The following is a 16,603-nucleotide window of genomic DNA, read 5'->3' as shown; positions in this document are numbered from 1 at the left end:
GACATCACTGTGACATAGCTCCTTACGCAAATGCTCAGTAGCTATCATTAGAGTTAACACTTTACTCTACAGCTATACAAATTGAAGTAACGTCCATGCGCAAATGTATTGGATTATGTTAGGGACAAATCTTACTAGCCCTGTGGAGGAGGTTTTGGAGGCCGGGGGCTGGGGAATTTTTGAAAGTTGCACATCAGGTCAGCTCCTTGTCGCTGTCCCACCTCCGGGCGACTTTCCCAGAGCTGCCAAGGAATTGGCAACCAGCTCCAAGGAGGTGGGCAGCCAATTAGGCCAATTAAGGTCCCACTTAGGGGCCATTTCTGGAATTTACCAGCATATTTCTTGGCATTGGACCAGTCCCCTGCTGAGGCCAGAGCCTGGCAGCTACCTGGAGGCAGCCACCCAGTCAGGGGGGGGGCTCCAAAGCCTGCATTCAATCCCCCAGTCATAGAGGGGCTCAAATGAAAAGGCCACAGCCATGTACACTATCAATCCTATTGAGGAGGGTGTTTCCCTCTCCCCACACATCTATGGGCATTATTTAAATGTAGGTTTTCAGCAGGCTTCCAAGAGCGCCTCCATTTTGATTCACCCTCATGCTCCCCTACCAGCCTCAGCATGCCCGCCTCTCCTGGTGGAGCTACCGGCCGTCCAGTGCTGTGTACCCTCAGATTGGGCCTGTCACCTTGGGAACTCGCCCGGCATCCTTAATTGGACAGCAAGCACAGAGGTGGCCCTTAATTGGCTGCCTCCCGCAGGATCACAATGCTGTGTGACTAGCAGACACCAGTGGGGTTGGGACCCACAAATGGTCCCACGCCTGAAATTTTTTAAAGCTGATACGATTCTGCTCTTAATGTGCTCATCCCTTTGAGAGTACTAAATGATAATAATATAATAATTGGCCAACAAGAAACTACTGATTTCAACCAAATTTATGAAACTTGTCTTCATAATTTATATCCTGAAGTCCAAGTATGATTTGGTGAATCTGCACTGTACCCATTACAATGCAATCATATCTGTCCTGTGGTGCAGTGCCCAAAACTAAGCTCCAGATGACACCTAAATCTCTTTACTCCTCACAGTTCCTAGTCTCTCATTGGTAGGAAAATAATGAGGAAAGTAATTGAGAATGAGATCATTTTGGATTGTGCTTATCTGGTTCAGAATAGCTGTGGGGGTTAACCCACAGCACAAAGTTGCCACTTCATTTGCACTAAATTGACAATCTCATCGGGAATGCCTTCCCGATAGCCAGCGCGGGTAACGTAAAAATGTCGGAATTGGATAGTCAGGATCTCACGAGATTGATGCTGAGGCTCAGTTTTGGACCAAGTTGAGATCCTTCACTCTGCATCTAACATTGCTAAACCTGAGTGAATAGCAAAATACTGCAAATGCTGGAAAACTGAAATAAGAACAGAAATTCTGGAAATACTCAGCAGGTCAGGCAACATCTGAAGGGATGAAATATAAGGTAGAATCCTATGCTCCCGCCAGCAGTGGGAATCATGGTGGGCGGGAGAGCAGGATTTGACAGGAGGCCAAAAATCAGTTTTCTGACGGCAGGAAATTAGCTCGGAATCTTGTTCCCCTGACTTTCATGACGACTTAAATGTCTTGCGGAGCTATGTCGGGAACCCCATTTGCTTCTCACGGATGCTCATTAAAAGGCCAACACACTGGAATCTTGCTCCCTCTCCAAATTTAGCACCCTGCCAGCAGGAATTTAGAGCATTCTGCTTCACAACTGGACCTAAGTGGCGTGGCCCTGGCGAAGTCAACTTCTCCTGGACTTTCAGGTCAGTAGACACTGCTTTCGCCTCCCTGTCACACCGTCACTGAAAAATATCAGCTGCCTGTAGTACAAGCTGTGCCAAGGCTGGGCACAGGGGAGGGGGTGAGACCGGGGCAGGACTGGGGGCGAGTCAAGGAGCAGAGTGAATAGCTGTCCAGATGCCTTTTAAATATGGCGCCTGAACGTGGAGCCGATGAGGGAATGGTGGGCCGGGCCACTTCCTGCCTGCCCCGCCACAAGATTCAACATGTTTCTCGCCAATGCATAATTAATGAGCTGAAGTCTCGCATGTTCAGCTGTCCCACTCTCCAGCGGAAGTTACTCCGACTTCCACTCCCGCCACCGGACATAGGGTGGGATCGTCCGGTCCCACTGAAAGTTAACGGACCTCAGGCTGGGACGCCAAATCTCCCACGTCAGGGCTGGAAAATCCCGGCCATTGTCTCCGGAGCGGAAGATTGCACGCTTTGTGTTTCCTGGTCATCTTTAGATGTGTGCCGCTTGCAAAATTTGGCAGTAATTGACTTAAAAGGTGGTGGAAGCAGATTCAGTTGTAAGGTTCAAAAGGGAATTGGATAAGTACTTGAAGGGAAGTACTTGAAGAGGAAAGAGCAGGGAATGAGATTAATTGGATAACCTTTTCAAAGGCACAGGAAGGATAGGTTGAGTGGCTTCCTCCTGTGCTCTATCATTCGACAATTCAAAAATAAAAATTGTTCCCTGATGCCTATAGCATGGCTTACTTTGCCAGATTATGATGTTGATACGAAAACATTGTATCAGCTGAGTTATATTTCACAAACTGTTTCTTGCTCAAAATATGGAATGGGCGTGATGGGCTGAATGGCTGCCTTCTTTGCTGAGTGATTCTCTGATTCTGTGGGTGAAATCTTACTGGCTTAGCCTGATGGTTTGGATCCCAACTCCTCCATGTTTGGGCTTTATGGTTGCTCTTTCCGAGAGAAAACCAAATACGACCCCGCCTTCGGGCTCCCCACCCCAATTAGCGAGGGCAATCGGGATGACACATTTGGTCTGTAAAGGAAGGATTTTTAATGAAAGGAGCCATGGCATGTTTCAGAAAAGTTAATCGGCGCTTGGAATTTTGAGTCTGCAGCACCCACAGGAATGGAGAGGAGACCTGGGAAGGCTGCTCCCCGGATCTCTCACTATTCCCCGGAGATCCATAATTAGATGAACTCTACCAAGGATGGAGAAAAAGGACAATCTCTCCAACCAAGCAGGCATGGATGGAAATGGCAGAGGAGGTCAGTGGCAGAGTGGGGTCCCTTCAGGCAGGAGACAGGACACCAGGAGGATTCAGGACCTCAGGAGAACAGGAAAGGTGAGTGGCATAACACTTTCGGGTACCAAGCCCCACACTGATTTGCCCAGCATTCTCCTGCACCGCACTCCTCAGGTCAACACATTTTGCGTTTCCACTCTTTCCTGTCCCTGCAGGTGCCTCACAACCTCACCTGAACAGCCAACACTGTCACTGGCCCTCAGTCCATTGCTCTTTCATGCACAAGCTTCACAATCACTTTCCACAAATGTTGTCCTTCCCTCCTCTCCACACAAGCCATTTTTTTTCATTCATTCATGGGATGAGGGCTTCACTGGCTGGGCCAGCATTTATTGCCCACCCCTAGTTGCCCTTGAGAAGGTGGTGGTGGTGAGCTGCCACCTTGAACCGCTGCAGTCCATGTGGTGTAGGTACACCCACAGTGCTGTTAGGGAGGGAGTTCCAGGATTTTGACCCAGCGACAATGAAGGATATATTTCCAAGTCAGGATGGTGAATGGCTCGGAGGGGAACACAATCACATCTCTCCTGCTTTTTCTCCTTTCAGGAGAAGAGAGAACACAACTTGGCGAGAGGCAGCGAACCAGTTGGGAAGGGAGGAGTTGTCGGTTTCCAGCAACAGGCACCTTATTAGCCTTTGGCAATTTCTGCTCACCTGCTCCACTCACCTGCTCCACTCACCTGGAAGGAGGTCATGTTCCAGGGGGCTGCAGGTGTCAGCAGTGACCTTGCTGTTGTGTGAGCCTGAGCCTCCTGAGGTACTGGCGTTCAGACATGAGAGAGACCGGGTCCTCTGTCTGTAGACCCTGATTTCAGGGCCTTGCTTCCTTCCAGCTTTATCTCAGTGTCCACCCCTTCTGCCCTCTGGATGGGCATGCAGCTGAGAGAAGGCAGCTCCTGGACTTGTTCAGCAGTGGTAAGGACTCTGCTGTTAACCCTTAGGAAAGGTGTGAGGTGGAGTTGCACAAGCTGCTCCCGTGCCTTGGTCAAGGCTGGCGGCAGGGAAGTGGAGGAGGAGCAGCGAATACCAGCGGCAGTGAGTGTGCTGAGGGCTCCCGGGACCTAGGGGAGCAAAGGGATGGCAGGCCCAGGGGTGAGGCAGGGGGAGGGGGGAGTGCAGCGGGCCTTAGGGAGAAAGTGCAGTGGGCCCTGGGAGCAAAGGTGTGCAGAACCGGTTTGCAGGTCTGTGCCACTGCTGCATAGACTAAGCTGCTGGGAGATCTACAGATCCTATATAGATGAGTGCATTAACTCGTCTTTCTTTCTGTAGTTAGCAAGGTCCTTTAAACAACTTTTAAGTTGTTTTAAACAATCAGTATTTATTACTGACATTAGCTAAGCAAGGAGCATTGACAAGAGCCAAGAGCTAAATGTCTCATCTTCTCAGGGACAGAGCAGGTTACCCCTCAAGATTGAATAAGTCACTATGAGAGCCCAATATAGGCTTTACATTGTCTGTTGGAAGGACAGAGTAGATGCAGTGAATGGCTTTTTCCTGTTCTGTTTTCTTAAGGTATTGTTACATTCTCAGCCTCGTCTTCCTTGCAATCCCATCTGACCAGCAACTGCTGTTGCTGAAGTGTCGGCTAGATCACCAGCTCCCAGAATCTGCCTTTGGCACTCATTGGCAAACTGACCAGCAAGGACTTTACCCTGTTATTTATGGCAGGGGAAAGCATCTGTCCTTTTCTTGCTGGTTTGCCATAGTCGGAGGCCAGTGATCAGGTGGATTGCAGAGTAGAGGATTGAACATGTATCCCTCCATTCCATCACACCACTCCAACACTGCATTCCCCCTAACTTAGTCTACTGCATTCGTTGCTCCCAATGCGGTGGTCTCTACATTGGAGAGACCAAACGCAAACTGGGTGACCGCTTTGCAGAACACCTGCGGTCTGTCCGCAAGAAAGACCCAAACCTCCCTGTCGCTTGCCATTTTAACACTCCACCCTGCTCTCTTGCCCACATGTCTGTCCTTGGCTTGCTGCATTGTTCCAGTGAAGCCCAACGCAAACTGGAGGAACAGCACCTCATCTTCCGACTAGGCACTTTACAGCCTTCCGGGCTGAATATTGAATTCAACAACTTTAGATCTTAAACTCCCTCCCCCATCCCCACCCCTTTCCGTTTCTTCCCCCTCCCTTTTGTTTTTTCCAATAATTTATATAGATTTTTCTTTTCCCACCTATTTCCATTATTTTTAAATCTATAACTGTAATACCCTGTCAGTCTTTCCACCCCACCCCCACTAGAGCTGTACCTTGAGTGTCCTGCCATCCATTTTTAATTAGCACATTTTCTTAGATAATATCACCACTTTCAACACCTCTTTGTTCCTTTGTCTGTGACATCTTTTGATTATCTGCTCCTATCACTGCTTGCTTGACCCTACAACCACCGCCCCCACCCCCCAACTTCTTTCTCTCGCCACCCCCCCCCCCCAACCTTAAACCAGCTTATATTTCACCCCTCTCCTAACTTCACTCAGTTCTGCTGAAGGGTCATGAGGACTCGAAACGTCAACTCTTTTCTTCTCCGCCGATGCTGCCAGACCTGCTGAGTTTTTCCAGGTAATTCTGTTTTTGTTACTGCTTCAACATATCCCATCACTGTCTTTGGCCCATACCTTCTTACCGTACTGTATCGAACCCAAAATGGAACATCATCTAATCAATGTTACTTCTGTCACATTAATTTATGATTAATATGACTAATATAACATCCAAGACATTATGTTGTAGTTTATTAGACACACTTCATTGCCACTATAACAGGTAAAATCAGAGAACCCCATCCAGAATGAACTTAAGTAAAGGTGTCTCCATCAGAAACTCCAATCTTTTGCATTTAATTAAGCTTTTCATTCAGGCTCTGCATTTATGTGCCATGATCTTTATAAGTTCTATTAATGTTACTCGTGCTCTCTCTAGATTTCTTTATGTTTTGGTACATTTTATTCGCTATTTTTCTCCATCCTCCTCAGTAATCCATGATGCCTCAGTCAAGAGACATGGCAGACAGATAACCTGCTTCCTATTCTCTGCCAAAGCCAGTCTCTGGCCAGTCATTAGGATGCATGCAGGATTGGCCTGAGTAATTATCCCTTCTTCCCTATAAGGAAATGCCAGGTTCCAATCCATCAAATCCCTCCACAAGTTCACATAAAGGCATAGATTAGTATGGGCACACACACACAGACATATACAACACACAGACACACGCACAGACATATACAACACACACACAGACGTATACAACACACACACACAGACATATACAACACACACACAGACATATACAATGCACATACACAAATAGAAGCATATTCGCACAGCTAGTCATACGCACGCACACATGCACAGACAAAACAGATAAAAATTTATATCTTGCCAGGTAGGAGTTACAGGTGAATTGCTCCTTCAGAAGGACAGCACAGACCTGACAGGCTGAATGACCTCCTTCTGTGATATAACCATTCTGTGATTCTATAAACCCATACCCTGTCACTCTGTGAAATCGCAGATAAAAGTTCCAATGACCAAAGGTAGTTGGGACATGGTTTATCTGGCCACACTTCTCAGAATGTTCACACTTATCAAAATGGTTGCATTTTCCCAATAAAACAAACACAGCCTTCAATTTGCAAATCTTTAGGATATCTCGGTCGTGATAAAGTGACCCTGGTTATCATGATAAACTGATTGTTGTATGGAAAGGACTTGAGAGGAAGAAGGTGGAGGATTGATGAAAAGACATGTAGACAGGTGGGTAAGCAAACAAAGAATAATCCTGACTGGGATTCCCCATTTTTGACAGCAGTGTCTTTACTATATCCTGTTGTCTTATATCATTATGGGCGGAATATTCCATTTTGGAGGCAAAGGGTGGGGAAAAGGACGTTTTACTTGCCGGCTGCAATGGCGGCTTCCCACGCCATATCATCCCAATCCCGCCTTATTAATTATGCAGCCACAGGAAACATGCCGTCTTGCTGGCGGGCTGCCTCTGAATCGCCCGCCATGCTGTTACTTCACTGTTTCCTCTCTCTGGGTGCCAAATCTAAACTGCAGCCGCCCACACAGTTCTCAATGCCTGCACCCCAGGACTGCTCCAGTGAAGACATGGCTCTGAAAGCCAAGAGGTCAGTGACCCGTCACTGGAATGCCTTTTGGAGGCCCGCCGGGATGTCCTCCACCCCAACTCTGGCCGCAGGAGGTCCATCAGTCTCACCAGTCCGACTTGGGAGGTGGTAGCGTCAGTGGTCAGTGCCAATGCTGCACACAAGAGGTCAGCCATCCAGTGCAGAAGACGGATGAATGATCTCACCCATGCCGCCAGGGTAAGGCAACCATCTCATCACTCTAAACTCACACACTCACAAGGCCATCACACATTCACTGGTATCTCACTTGCTGCCAGCTCAAGGGACATCACCACTCACTCTCACACAAACCCTCCCATCTCCATCTGGCCTCATCCCCTCTGGAGACTGCATCCTCAGCCCTCACCATCTTGAGGCCACTTGCACAGATCGACGTGTGCTCCCTGTTATCCTGGCTGATGTTACTACTGGACAAGCCAGATCCCAGGATGGAACCTGGCTTGATAGATCCTAACTTATTTTGTTTAGAAATGTGGAGGGCAGCTACTGAGCAGAGTCACAGGAGCCAGCTAATGGATTTTTAACAAAAGGATAAAACATTTATAAAACAAGAAAAGATGAACTATATTACAAGACCCCTTCATTCATACCTATACCTTTACAGATACATACAGATTCGCGAGGATAACACAAGTTACAAAAGCTATCTTATATAACACACACACACACACACACACACAGACATATTCACATTAAGTACATAGTCCATGTAAACCAATAGGTGACCTGTGGTCATATACACTGCACTTTGAAAGAAGGTGACAGGTGCCATCCCAAACAGATGCTATGGATCTCTCATCAACTCCCCCCACACGCTTGTCACCTCATGAACCAACTGGTCTCACTGAACTCCATCTTTCACATGACAGTGTCCAATATCCACTCTCAAAGAACCCACTCTGGAACCTTCTCCCAAACAACACTTTTTCTCGAACACATTCCACAAGAGTCCACCTCCAGGGTTTCGAACTCTTCTTCCAGTGTTCCTCTACCCTGGTTCGCCACGTGCATTCAAGCTTTGCCTTCCACACACACTCAGGCTTAGCCATGCCAACAGAACACCACAGCTTCACATGCCCATAGTAAAAATTTACAGAGCTTCAACTGTCTTCTTGGATCTTCTGGCTTCTCACAAGCCTATTTTGCTTTAAGTCTGCATCCTATGGCTTTCTCCCTTTAAGTTTAGAGTGTTCCACTCCCTGGTTTTGGGGACTTTCTTCTTTAGTTTTTGGAACCCGCTTTCTACAGCTCCCTCTCCTGTGTCCAGCTTCTCCTGGCAGCTGCTTCCAACCTTACAGCATAATCACCAACTGAACTCAAACTGCTTTCAGTTTCTCTCTGTCCCTGTAGGGGCCTCCTGTTGCTAGGCAACAACTCAGATTTTTCTACCTTGCATTTGTTTTAACTCCCCTTCAAGAGTCATGAAACCTCATTATAATGCAGGCATCTTTAAAAGTGAAACTAAAACTCAAGTTCCCCTTTTCTGACACATCAATACAGAAACACAAATTAAACTTAAAACTTAAAGCTAAAACTCATTCCTAGCACCCACAAATATAAATATAAATTACTTAAAATTATCTCAAGTTCCTAACACCCCACACACACACCCTGGGATACCCCCTTCCCCAGTGATGTCCTCGCCCTGCAGCCTCTTCCTTTGTCTGAGGCCACTTGTCCCCCTTCCCTAAACAAGCCCTAGCCCTGCAGCCTTTGAAAAGCCACCCCTGCCTTATGGCTGGTCTGGTAGGTAGAGACCTGCCCATGAGCCCCCCTAAAAGTGATGGGGTGCTGCCTGCGAAGCCTGGCGCTGATGACCATGAGTGCTGCCCGAAGCAAGGTAGGCAAACAAACCTCGGAGTCCCAAGTGAAATGCAGCTCGCCAGGTGCACATCACTTATGTACAGTTGTGAAACATACACCAACGTGTCTGGAAGATCCAGTGTGGGGGGGGATGATTCTGGTGAGCAGGGGCTTATAACGATATGCAGATTTATAAAATGAAGTTCCCGACATCCAGCAGTGGGGAAGGCGGCCCTGACATTGGCGGGCGGAGCAGATGGTCGCAAACTGGTTTCACGACGGTGTGAAACTGATTTGTGGCCCTCCTGCCATGTTGTCCACTCATGCCCGCCATGACGCCCGACGCCAGCAGGTATGGAAAATTCCGCCCTAAGTGCAGTAGGCAGGAAAGTTTGATGTGATTCCCGCTGGACGGCTGATTGGCTGAACATGCGCAATCTTCCGCTTTTCTGTTCATCGGTGAGGAGCTCAGCCAATCTCCTGGCAGGGCGGGCGGGGGTTCGTCCGCCCTGCCATTTACTCATGGAGGCTGAATGTCCTGGTGCCATATTTAAATGGCAGCTGTATAGACGCTCACTGCAGCCCAGGTGTTCTGTCAGACAGATAATCCATGGCGCCGACAAGATCAAAGCTGTTAGCCCCACTGTTCACCGAAGCCTCCCCAGGGATTCTCCTCCAAGCCACCCAGGAAAGGCGGGAGGGCCTTTTTCCGAGGGATGGGAGCAGGAGGCCCGGGAGAAGGTCGACGGGGAGGTTAGCGCCCATGGAAAATAAAAACAGACCATCCATCAGTGCCGAAAAATGATGAATGATCTGCTCCACTCCGCCAGGGTAAGCAAAGCTTCTACTCACTCCAAACTCACACTCTCATGAGGGCATCAGGCAGTCTAAGGGTTAGAGCCCACAGGGATGTCACACACAACCAGCAGATGGGACATCAGCACTGAATGCCTACCAGCCACTTTATGCTCATCATCTCATGTAAGACCCTGCGCAAACAGCACCCTAATCCCTTACTGGGGTGGGTTTGGCAGACACAGCAGACATGCATGTTCCTGAACTGTTCTTTCCTCCATAGTGCTCACAGTCAATCCATCTGTCTTCATGCAGGATAAAATTACCCACAATAAAAGGGAGAGAACCAAGACCAGAGGGGGGTTCACGGACTTGAGGACACTCTCCTCCTATGCGGAACAGGTAGCAGAGCTGACTGGAGAGAACAGGGATCATTCTTGTTTGGAAGGCGAGATCGGCCTCCCTCCAACAAGCCAGTGAGGGTGCATCCAGTGGACATCAGCCTCATGCGGACAATGATGTGAGGTTTTTTATTCATTTACGGGATGTGGGCATCGCTGACTGGGCCAGCATTTATTGCCCATTCCTAATTGCCCTTGAGAAGGTGGTGGTGAGCTGCCTTCATGAACCACTGCAGTCCATGAGGTGTAGGTACACCCACAGTGCTACTGGAGAGGGAGTTCCAGGATTTTGACCCAGCAACAGTGAAGGAACAGCAATATATTTCCAAGTCAGGATGGTGAGTGACTTGGAGGAGAACTTGCAGGTGGTGGTGTTCCCATCTATCTGCTGCCCTTGTCCTTCTAGATGGTCAGTAGCCGTGGGTTTGGAAGGTGCTGTCAAAGGAGCCTTGGCGAGTTTCTGTAGTGCAGCTTGTAGATGGTACACACTGCTGCTACTGGTGGTGGAGGGAGTGAATGTTTGTGATCTATAATGTAGGAGTCTGCCTAGTCAATCACTAATTCTTTCTCCTCTCTATTCCAGCTCCAAGCAAGAAAAGGCAAAGTATCCCATCCCCCAGACTGCCTCAGATGAAGAGGCAGATCAACAATCTTTTAGAAAACCATCTGGTGTTAATTTTCCAAAATCCACTAGATTCTGGAAGGTTCCATCAGGAAAGTAGCAAATATAACCCCTCTATTCAAGAAGAGAGGGAGGCAGAAAACAGGAAACTATAGGCCAGTTAGCTTGACACTTATCATGGGAAAGTTGTTAGAATCAATCATTAAGGAGGTTATAGCTGGGCACATAGAGAAACTCAAGGTAACCGGGAAGAGTCAGCATGGTTTTGTGAAAGGAAAATCATGTCTAACCAATTTATTGGAGTTTCTCGAAGGAGTAACATGCGCAGTGGATAAAGGGGAGCCTGTAGATATACTGTACTTGGATTTTCAGAAGGCATTTGATAAGGTGCCATATCAATGGTTATTGCAGAAAATGAAAGCTCATGGTGTAGGGGGTAACATATTAGCATGGATAGAAGATTGGCTGGCTGCCAGACAACAGAGAGTATGCATAAATGGGTCTTTTTCTGATGGGCAGGATGTGACGAGTGGCATCCTGCAGGAGTCTGTACTGGGGCCTCAACTTTTTACAATTTACATCAATGACTTAGATTGAGAGGAGCGATGGCATGGTAGCTAAATTTGCAGATGACACAAAGATAGGTAGGAGAGTATGTTGTGAAGAGGACATAAGGAGGTTGCAGACAGATATAGATAGGTTGAGTGAGTGGGCAAAGATCTGGAAAATGGGAAGTTTAATGTGGGAAAATGTGAAGTTGTTCACTTTGGCAGGAAGAACAAAAAAGCAGAGCATTATTTAAACAAAGAACGACTGCAGAATTCTGAGGTGCAGAGGGATCTAGATGTTCTAGTACACGAGTCACAAAACGTTAGTGTGCAGGTACAGCATGTAATCAAGAAGGCTAATGGAATGCTATCCTTTATTACAAGAGGGATTGAACATAAAAGTAAGGATGTTATGCTTCAGTTATACAGGGCATTGATGAGACTGCACCTCGAATACTGCGTGCAATTTTGGTCTCCTTATTTAAGGAAGGATGTAAATGCATTGGAGGCGGTTCAGGGGAGGTTTACTAAATTGATACCTGGAATGAGTGAGTTGTCTTATGAGGAAAGGTTGGACAGATGGGCTTGTTTCCACTGGAGTTTAGAAAAGTGAAGGGTGATTTGAAGTAAATAAGATCCTGAACAGCCTTGACAAGGTGGATGTTAAAAGGATGTTTCCTCTTGTGGGTGAGTCCAGAACTAGGGGACACTTTTAAAATTAGGACACAGATGAGGAGGAATTTTTTCTCTCAGAGTGTTGTCCGACTTTGGAAATCTGCCTCAGAAGGTGGTGGAGGCGGGGCCATTAAATATTTTTAAGGCGGAGGTGGGTAGATTCTTGTTCGGCAAGGGAGTCAAAGGTCATGGGGATAGATAGGACTGTGAAAATCAAAACACAAAAAAATCAGTCATGATCTTATTGAATGGCAGAGCAGGCTCAAAGGGCAGAATGGCCTATTCCTGCTCTTATTTCATATGTTCTTATCACCACGATCACCTGCACCCTCCACCAGCACAGATACACACGCCTTGATGGGACCCAGTTCTAGGGAAGGCTCGGCTTCATAATCTGGTGATTACCTCACCGACACAGGTCCAAAGTAGGTGGAGACAGTGACAGTCGAGGCCTCTGACATTTGGAGGACTGCTGGAGGCCAGACCCTTGCTGAGTCCGAGTCCAATGACGAGTCTCTGGAATTGGCCCTCAGAGATATGTTAGCGATGCAAAGACATGCAGGGGAACATCAGGCAGAGTTGTCGGAGGCCACCATCAGACTGGAACGGGATATGGGAGTCCGTCCTTGTTCAGTCTGATGTCATAACTCCGGCATGTGAGTGCGTTGAAGTCTCCCTGGGAAGGGTAGCATCTGCCTTGGGAGACCCAAGTCCAGCAGTTTCTGCCAGATTTGCGCTCAGGCCTGCACACCATCACTCTAGCCATGGGTGCGTTCCAGCAGTGGCTAGGCGAGAGGAAGATGGGCACCTCAGCCTCCCTCCAGGTGTCCCTTCTCCTCAAAGAGACAAGGACGGGGCACTGGGCACCCAAAGAGAGGAGGAATGCCAGCCTGGCCCCCTGGGGACATCCACCCGGGACACTCCAAGCATGCCCTGCTGCTCCAACTCCCCTCTGCCAGTGACCCGATCAACTCCAGCCTGTCAGGTTGAGGAGGGTACACCTGCCCCAGAGCAGGAGGCCCTTAGTAGGCTGGGGCCTTCAGGGCCTCAGGCCGCTAGAGGACGCCTGCCAAAGTCATCTCAGGCAACAGGGCATAGCAACCAGCAGGCTGCCTCCACCTCTGCTGCAGATATCAAGGCTGCACCTAGATGTAGCGGTAGGGTTAGAAAAATTAAGATGTTTTGAATGCACACTGGTGACATGGGGGTTCACTCATTGTATATACTTTTCACATTTGTAATTTCGCAAGAATTCGTCTCCAAACCTCAGGGATTTAATAATCGATGTGATTCAAGATCTTGGGTTCATTCAATGGTGAAAAATATACCACCCCAATAAACTCCCAGCTGGATCCTCAAGTGCGTTAATTCTCACACAATCTTACCATAGTGAGAAGCCTTTATTTCCACATCTGGGACATACGACAGTGATGACTGGCCAATACACCTCTAACCCTTAGATCTCAGATAGACATTATTTGGCCTCTGGAGAATTGTTCATCAAGGTTAGTGATTATCCTGCTGCTGTCACACTGATGTCTGTTGTTTGTGGATGTAGCAAGTATTTGTCACAACGAACGTTAGAATTGTTTCTCCAAAGTGTACTTTGCAATGGTGTTTATTTTATGACAGCAAGCTTTTGGGATAAGTAATATTCATCATCGAGCACCATAGGCTTTAATGTCTCCCTGCAGCGTGTTACCGTCTCTGCGTTTAAGGCTGAACATTATTCCATTCTTAGTTCCCACTCTCCCCATACCTGACCCTGAACAATTGAGGTTGGGTTCATTCGGTGACATTACAAATGTCTACAAGAAGGGAATGAGTGTGTGATATCAGAGCTGTGTGCTCATCCTGATGAAGCCACCTGCTTACCTGTGAGGATCTGACCTTGCTCCTGAATGGCTGTCTAGTGGTGCTTTACATGATCCTTCTGTAAAGGCACAGCATGCAACTCGATATGGACCTCACTGTGTGATTGTGCACTCGTTGACTTAGGGCAGGGTTGTTCAACCAGTGGGATGTGGTCACATTGTAGCCTGTGAAGCCCCTCCATGTGGACCCCGGAGCCACTGTTCAAAATAACAGGGAAGCGAAATTCAAGATTCCTCCAATCACAGGCTCAGTAGTGAGCCTATTAGCAGCAAATGAGGGAGAGAAACAGCCTCTGATTGGAGGAACAGCAGGAACGGTGAGTGTGCTGAGGGTGGCCGGGGCCCAGAGCAGCAAAGGTGCGGCAGACCCGGGAGCAGGAGGCGCGTCAGGCCTGGGGTGGGGGGGGAGGCGCATCAGGCCCGGGGATGGGGGGGAGGCGTGGCAGGCCCGGGGATGTGGTGGGGGGGGGGAGGTGCGACAGGCCCGGGGGTGGGGGGAGGTGCGACAGACCCAGGGGTGGGGGGAGGCATGACAGGCCCGGGGGTTGGGGGGGGAGGTGTGACAGGCCCGGGGGTGGTGGGGGGAGGCGTGGCAGGCCCGGGGATGTGGTGGGGGGGTGGAGGTGCGGCAGGCCCGGGGGTGGTGGGGGGGAGGTGCGGCAGGCCCGGGGGTGGGGGGGAGGTGTGACAAGACCTGGGGTGGGGGAGAGGTGCGATAGGCCCGGGGGTGGGGGGGAGGTGCGACAGGCCCGGGGGTGGGGGGGGGGGGGGGGGGGAGGTGCGACAGGCCCGGAGGGGGGGAGGGGAGGTGCGGTAGGCCCTGGGTGGGGGTGGGGGGGTGGGGGGGGAGGTGCGACAGGCCCGGAGGGGGGGAGGGGAGGTGCGGTAGGCCCGGGGTGGGGGGGAGGTGTGACAGGCCGGGGGGTGGGGGGGGGAGGAGGTGCGGCAGGCCCGGGGGTGGGGGGGGAGGTGCGACAGGCCTGGGGGGCGGGGTGGGGGGGGGGAGGTGCGGCAGGCCTGGGGGCGGTGGGGGGGGAGGTGCGGCAGGCCTGGGGGCGGTGGGGGGGGAGGTGCGGCAGGCCTGGATCAGGGATGAGAAGAAGGTGCAGGGAGCAAAAGGGTGGCGGGCCCGAGGAGTATGAGAGGCTGCCTGACCAAAGAGGAGAAGGTGTGTGTGTGTGTGTGTGTGCGTGTGCGTGTGGGAGAGGGTGTGGGTGTGTGCGTGTGCGAGTGTGTGGGCAGTGCAGACTTGATGGGCCGAATGGCCTCCTTCTGCACTGTAAAGATTCTGTGGTTCTATGGTTCATTTCAAGAGCAGTGGAAAGAATGCATAATTGATCAAATTGATTTAAATAAGGGTTTCAGGCTAAATTCATAATTGCACTGAACCTACAGTAGGAATTCTTCCTCATCATCTGTGATTTAATGAGTTACTCACACAAAAATAACGTACGCACTGGCATCCAAGGAAATGCAGATGTGAATGAATTTGCTAAATAAAGCAGGCAACAGCCATGTAAGTTTGCTGCTCAGCTCCCTGTTCAGGTTCTGTACCATGTCCAGCTTTTTATTTTATTGCTCAGCGATGGGTTGCTTGTCAGGCAATCACAAGATTTACACAGACAAGAAAGACTCATCGGTTCACCCTAACTTATCTCAACTGGATCAGGGGGGCACTTTGGCTGCCTAAAAAAATTTACGGCCCTCTTAAGTGGCAGCGGGAATGGAGTGGAAAGAATGCAGTACTTTTTCAGAGACAATTTTAACTGTGCTAAGGGAGGTGGGTTAAGAACACCAAACCTCCCCCTCCCCCCGCCCTCAGCGCAGTGTTTCTTAAATGATTCCACGGTTTTTGCCTCTCCTGTCCCATTCCAAGAGGATTTTAGGATTTTCCCACTGCTTATGTCTCAAACTGGAGGTATCTCTGTTAATCCCACCCAAGCAGCCATTTTTTTTTTGCGTGACAGCCTGGATGGTGAGTTTCAATAGGTTATTCAACCACAGAAGGCATCGCAGCTGAGCCCAGTCCCATCATGGCTCGGTGTTGCAGTTTGTGCTTTTCAGCCGGCTTCCCTGGATTGTTCCTCACCATTATCCAGGCTAAGATCAGCCAATTCGGGAAAGACCAGGGAGTCAAGCTGGGATCTCCTCGTTTCCTGCATCACAACAGTTAATACGCTTCAAAAGTACTTCATTGGCTGTAAAACACATTGGGAAGCCCTGAAATCACGAGAGGCACCATATAAATGCACGTATTTCTTTTTTCAGTGTGCAGCACTCAGTACTGCCACCATGTGTTGTATTTGTTCACCGTAAGTAAAAGCAGCCAGATGAGGGATAGTGTCAGCTTAGCGACAGTGACTATTGAACTAGTGTTATATCGTATGAAAGGCAACAAAAGACTACCATAAGATCATAACGTTTACAGCACAGTAAGAAGTCATTTGACCTATTAGATCTCTTTGCTGGAGCAATCCCATTGATTTGCACCCTCCCCTTCGCTCTTTGTCTTGCCCTGCTTCAAATACTGAAGCACAATTTCCCTAAAAGATGCCTTGGCTTTTGCCTCAACCACTGTGTCAAAGCATTCCATGCTCTGGCAACTCTCTGCATAAAA

The 16,603-nt window shown here is 49.1% G+C and overlaps 1 protein-coding gene across 1 annotated transcript in view; it reads left to right on the top strand.

Moving 5' to 3' along the window:
• Nucleotides 1–16,603, top strand: part of mmd2a (monocyte to macrophage differentiation-associated 2a) — a 139,618-nt gene that overhangs the window by 107,624 nt on the left and 15,391 nt on the right. The gene's annotated exons all lie outside the window — the stretch shown is intronic.

This window comes from Cetorhinus maximus, chromosome 15 (assembly GCF_964194155.1).
Source record: "Cetorhinus maximus chromosome 15, sCetMax3.hap1.1, whole genome shotgun sequence".
Lineage (NCBI taxonomy): Eukaryota > Metazoa > Chordata > Chondrichthyes > Lamniformes > Cetorhinidae > Cetorhinus > Cetorhinus maximus.
This window is presented reverse-complemented; position numbering and strand designations above follow the sequence as displayed.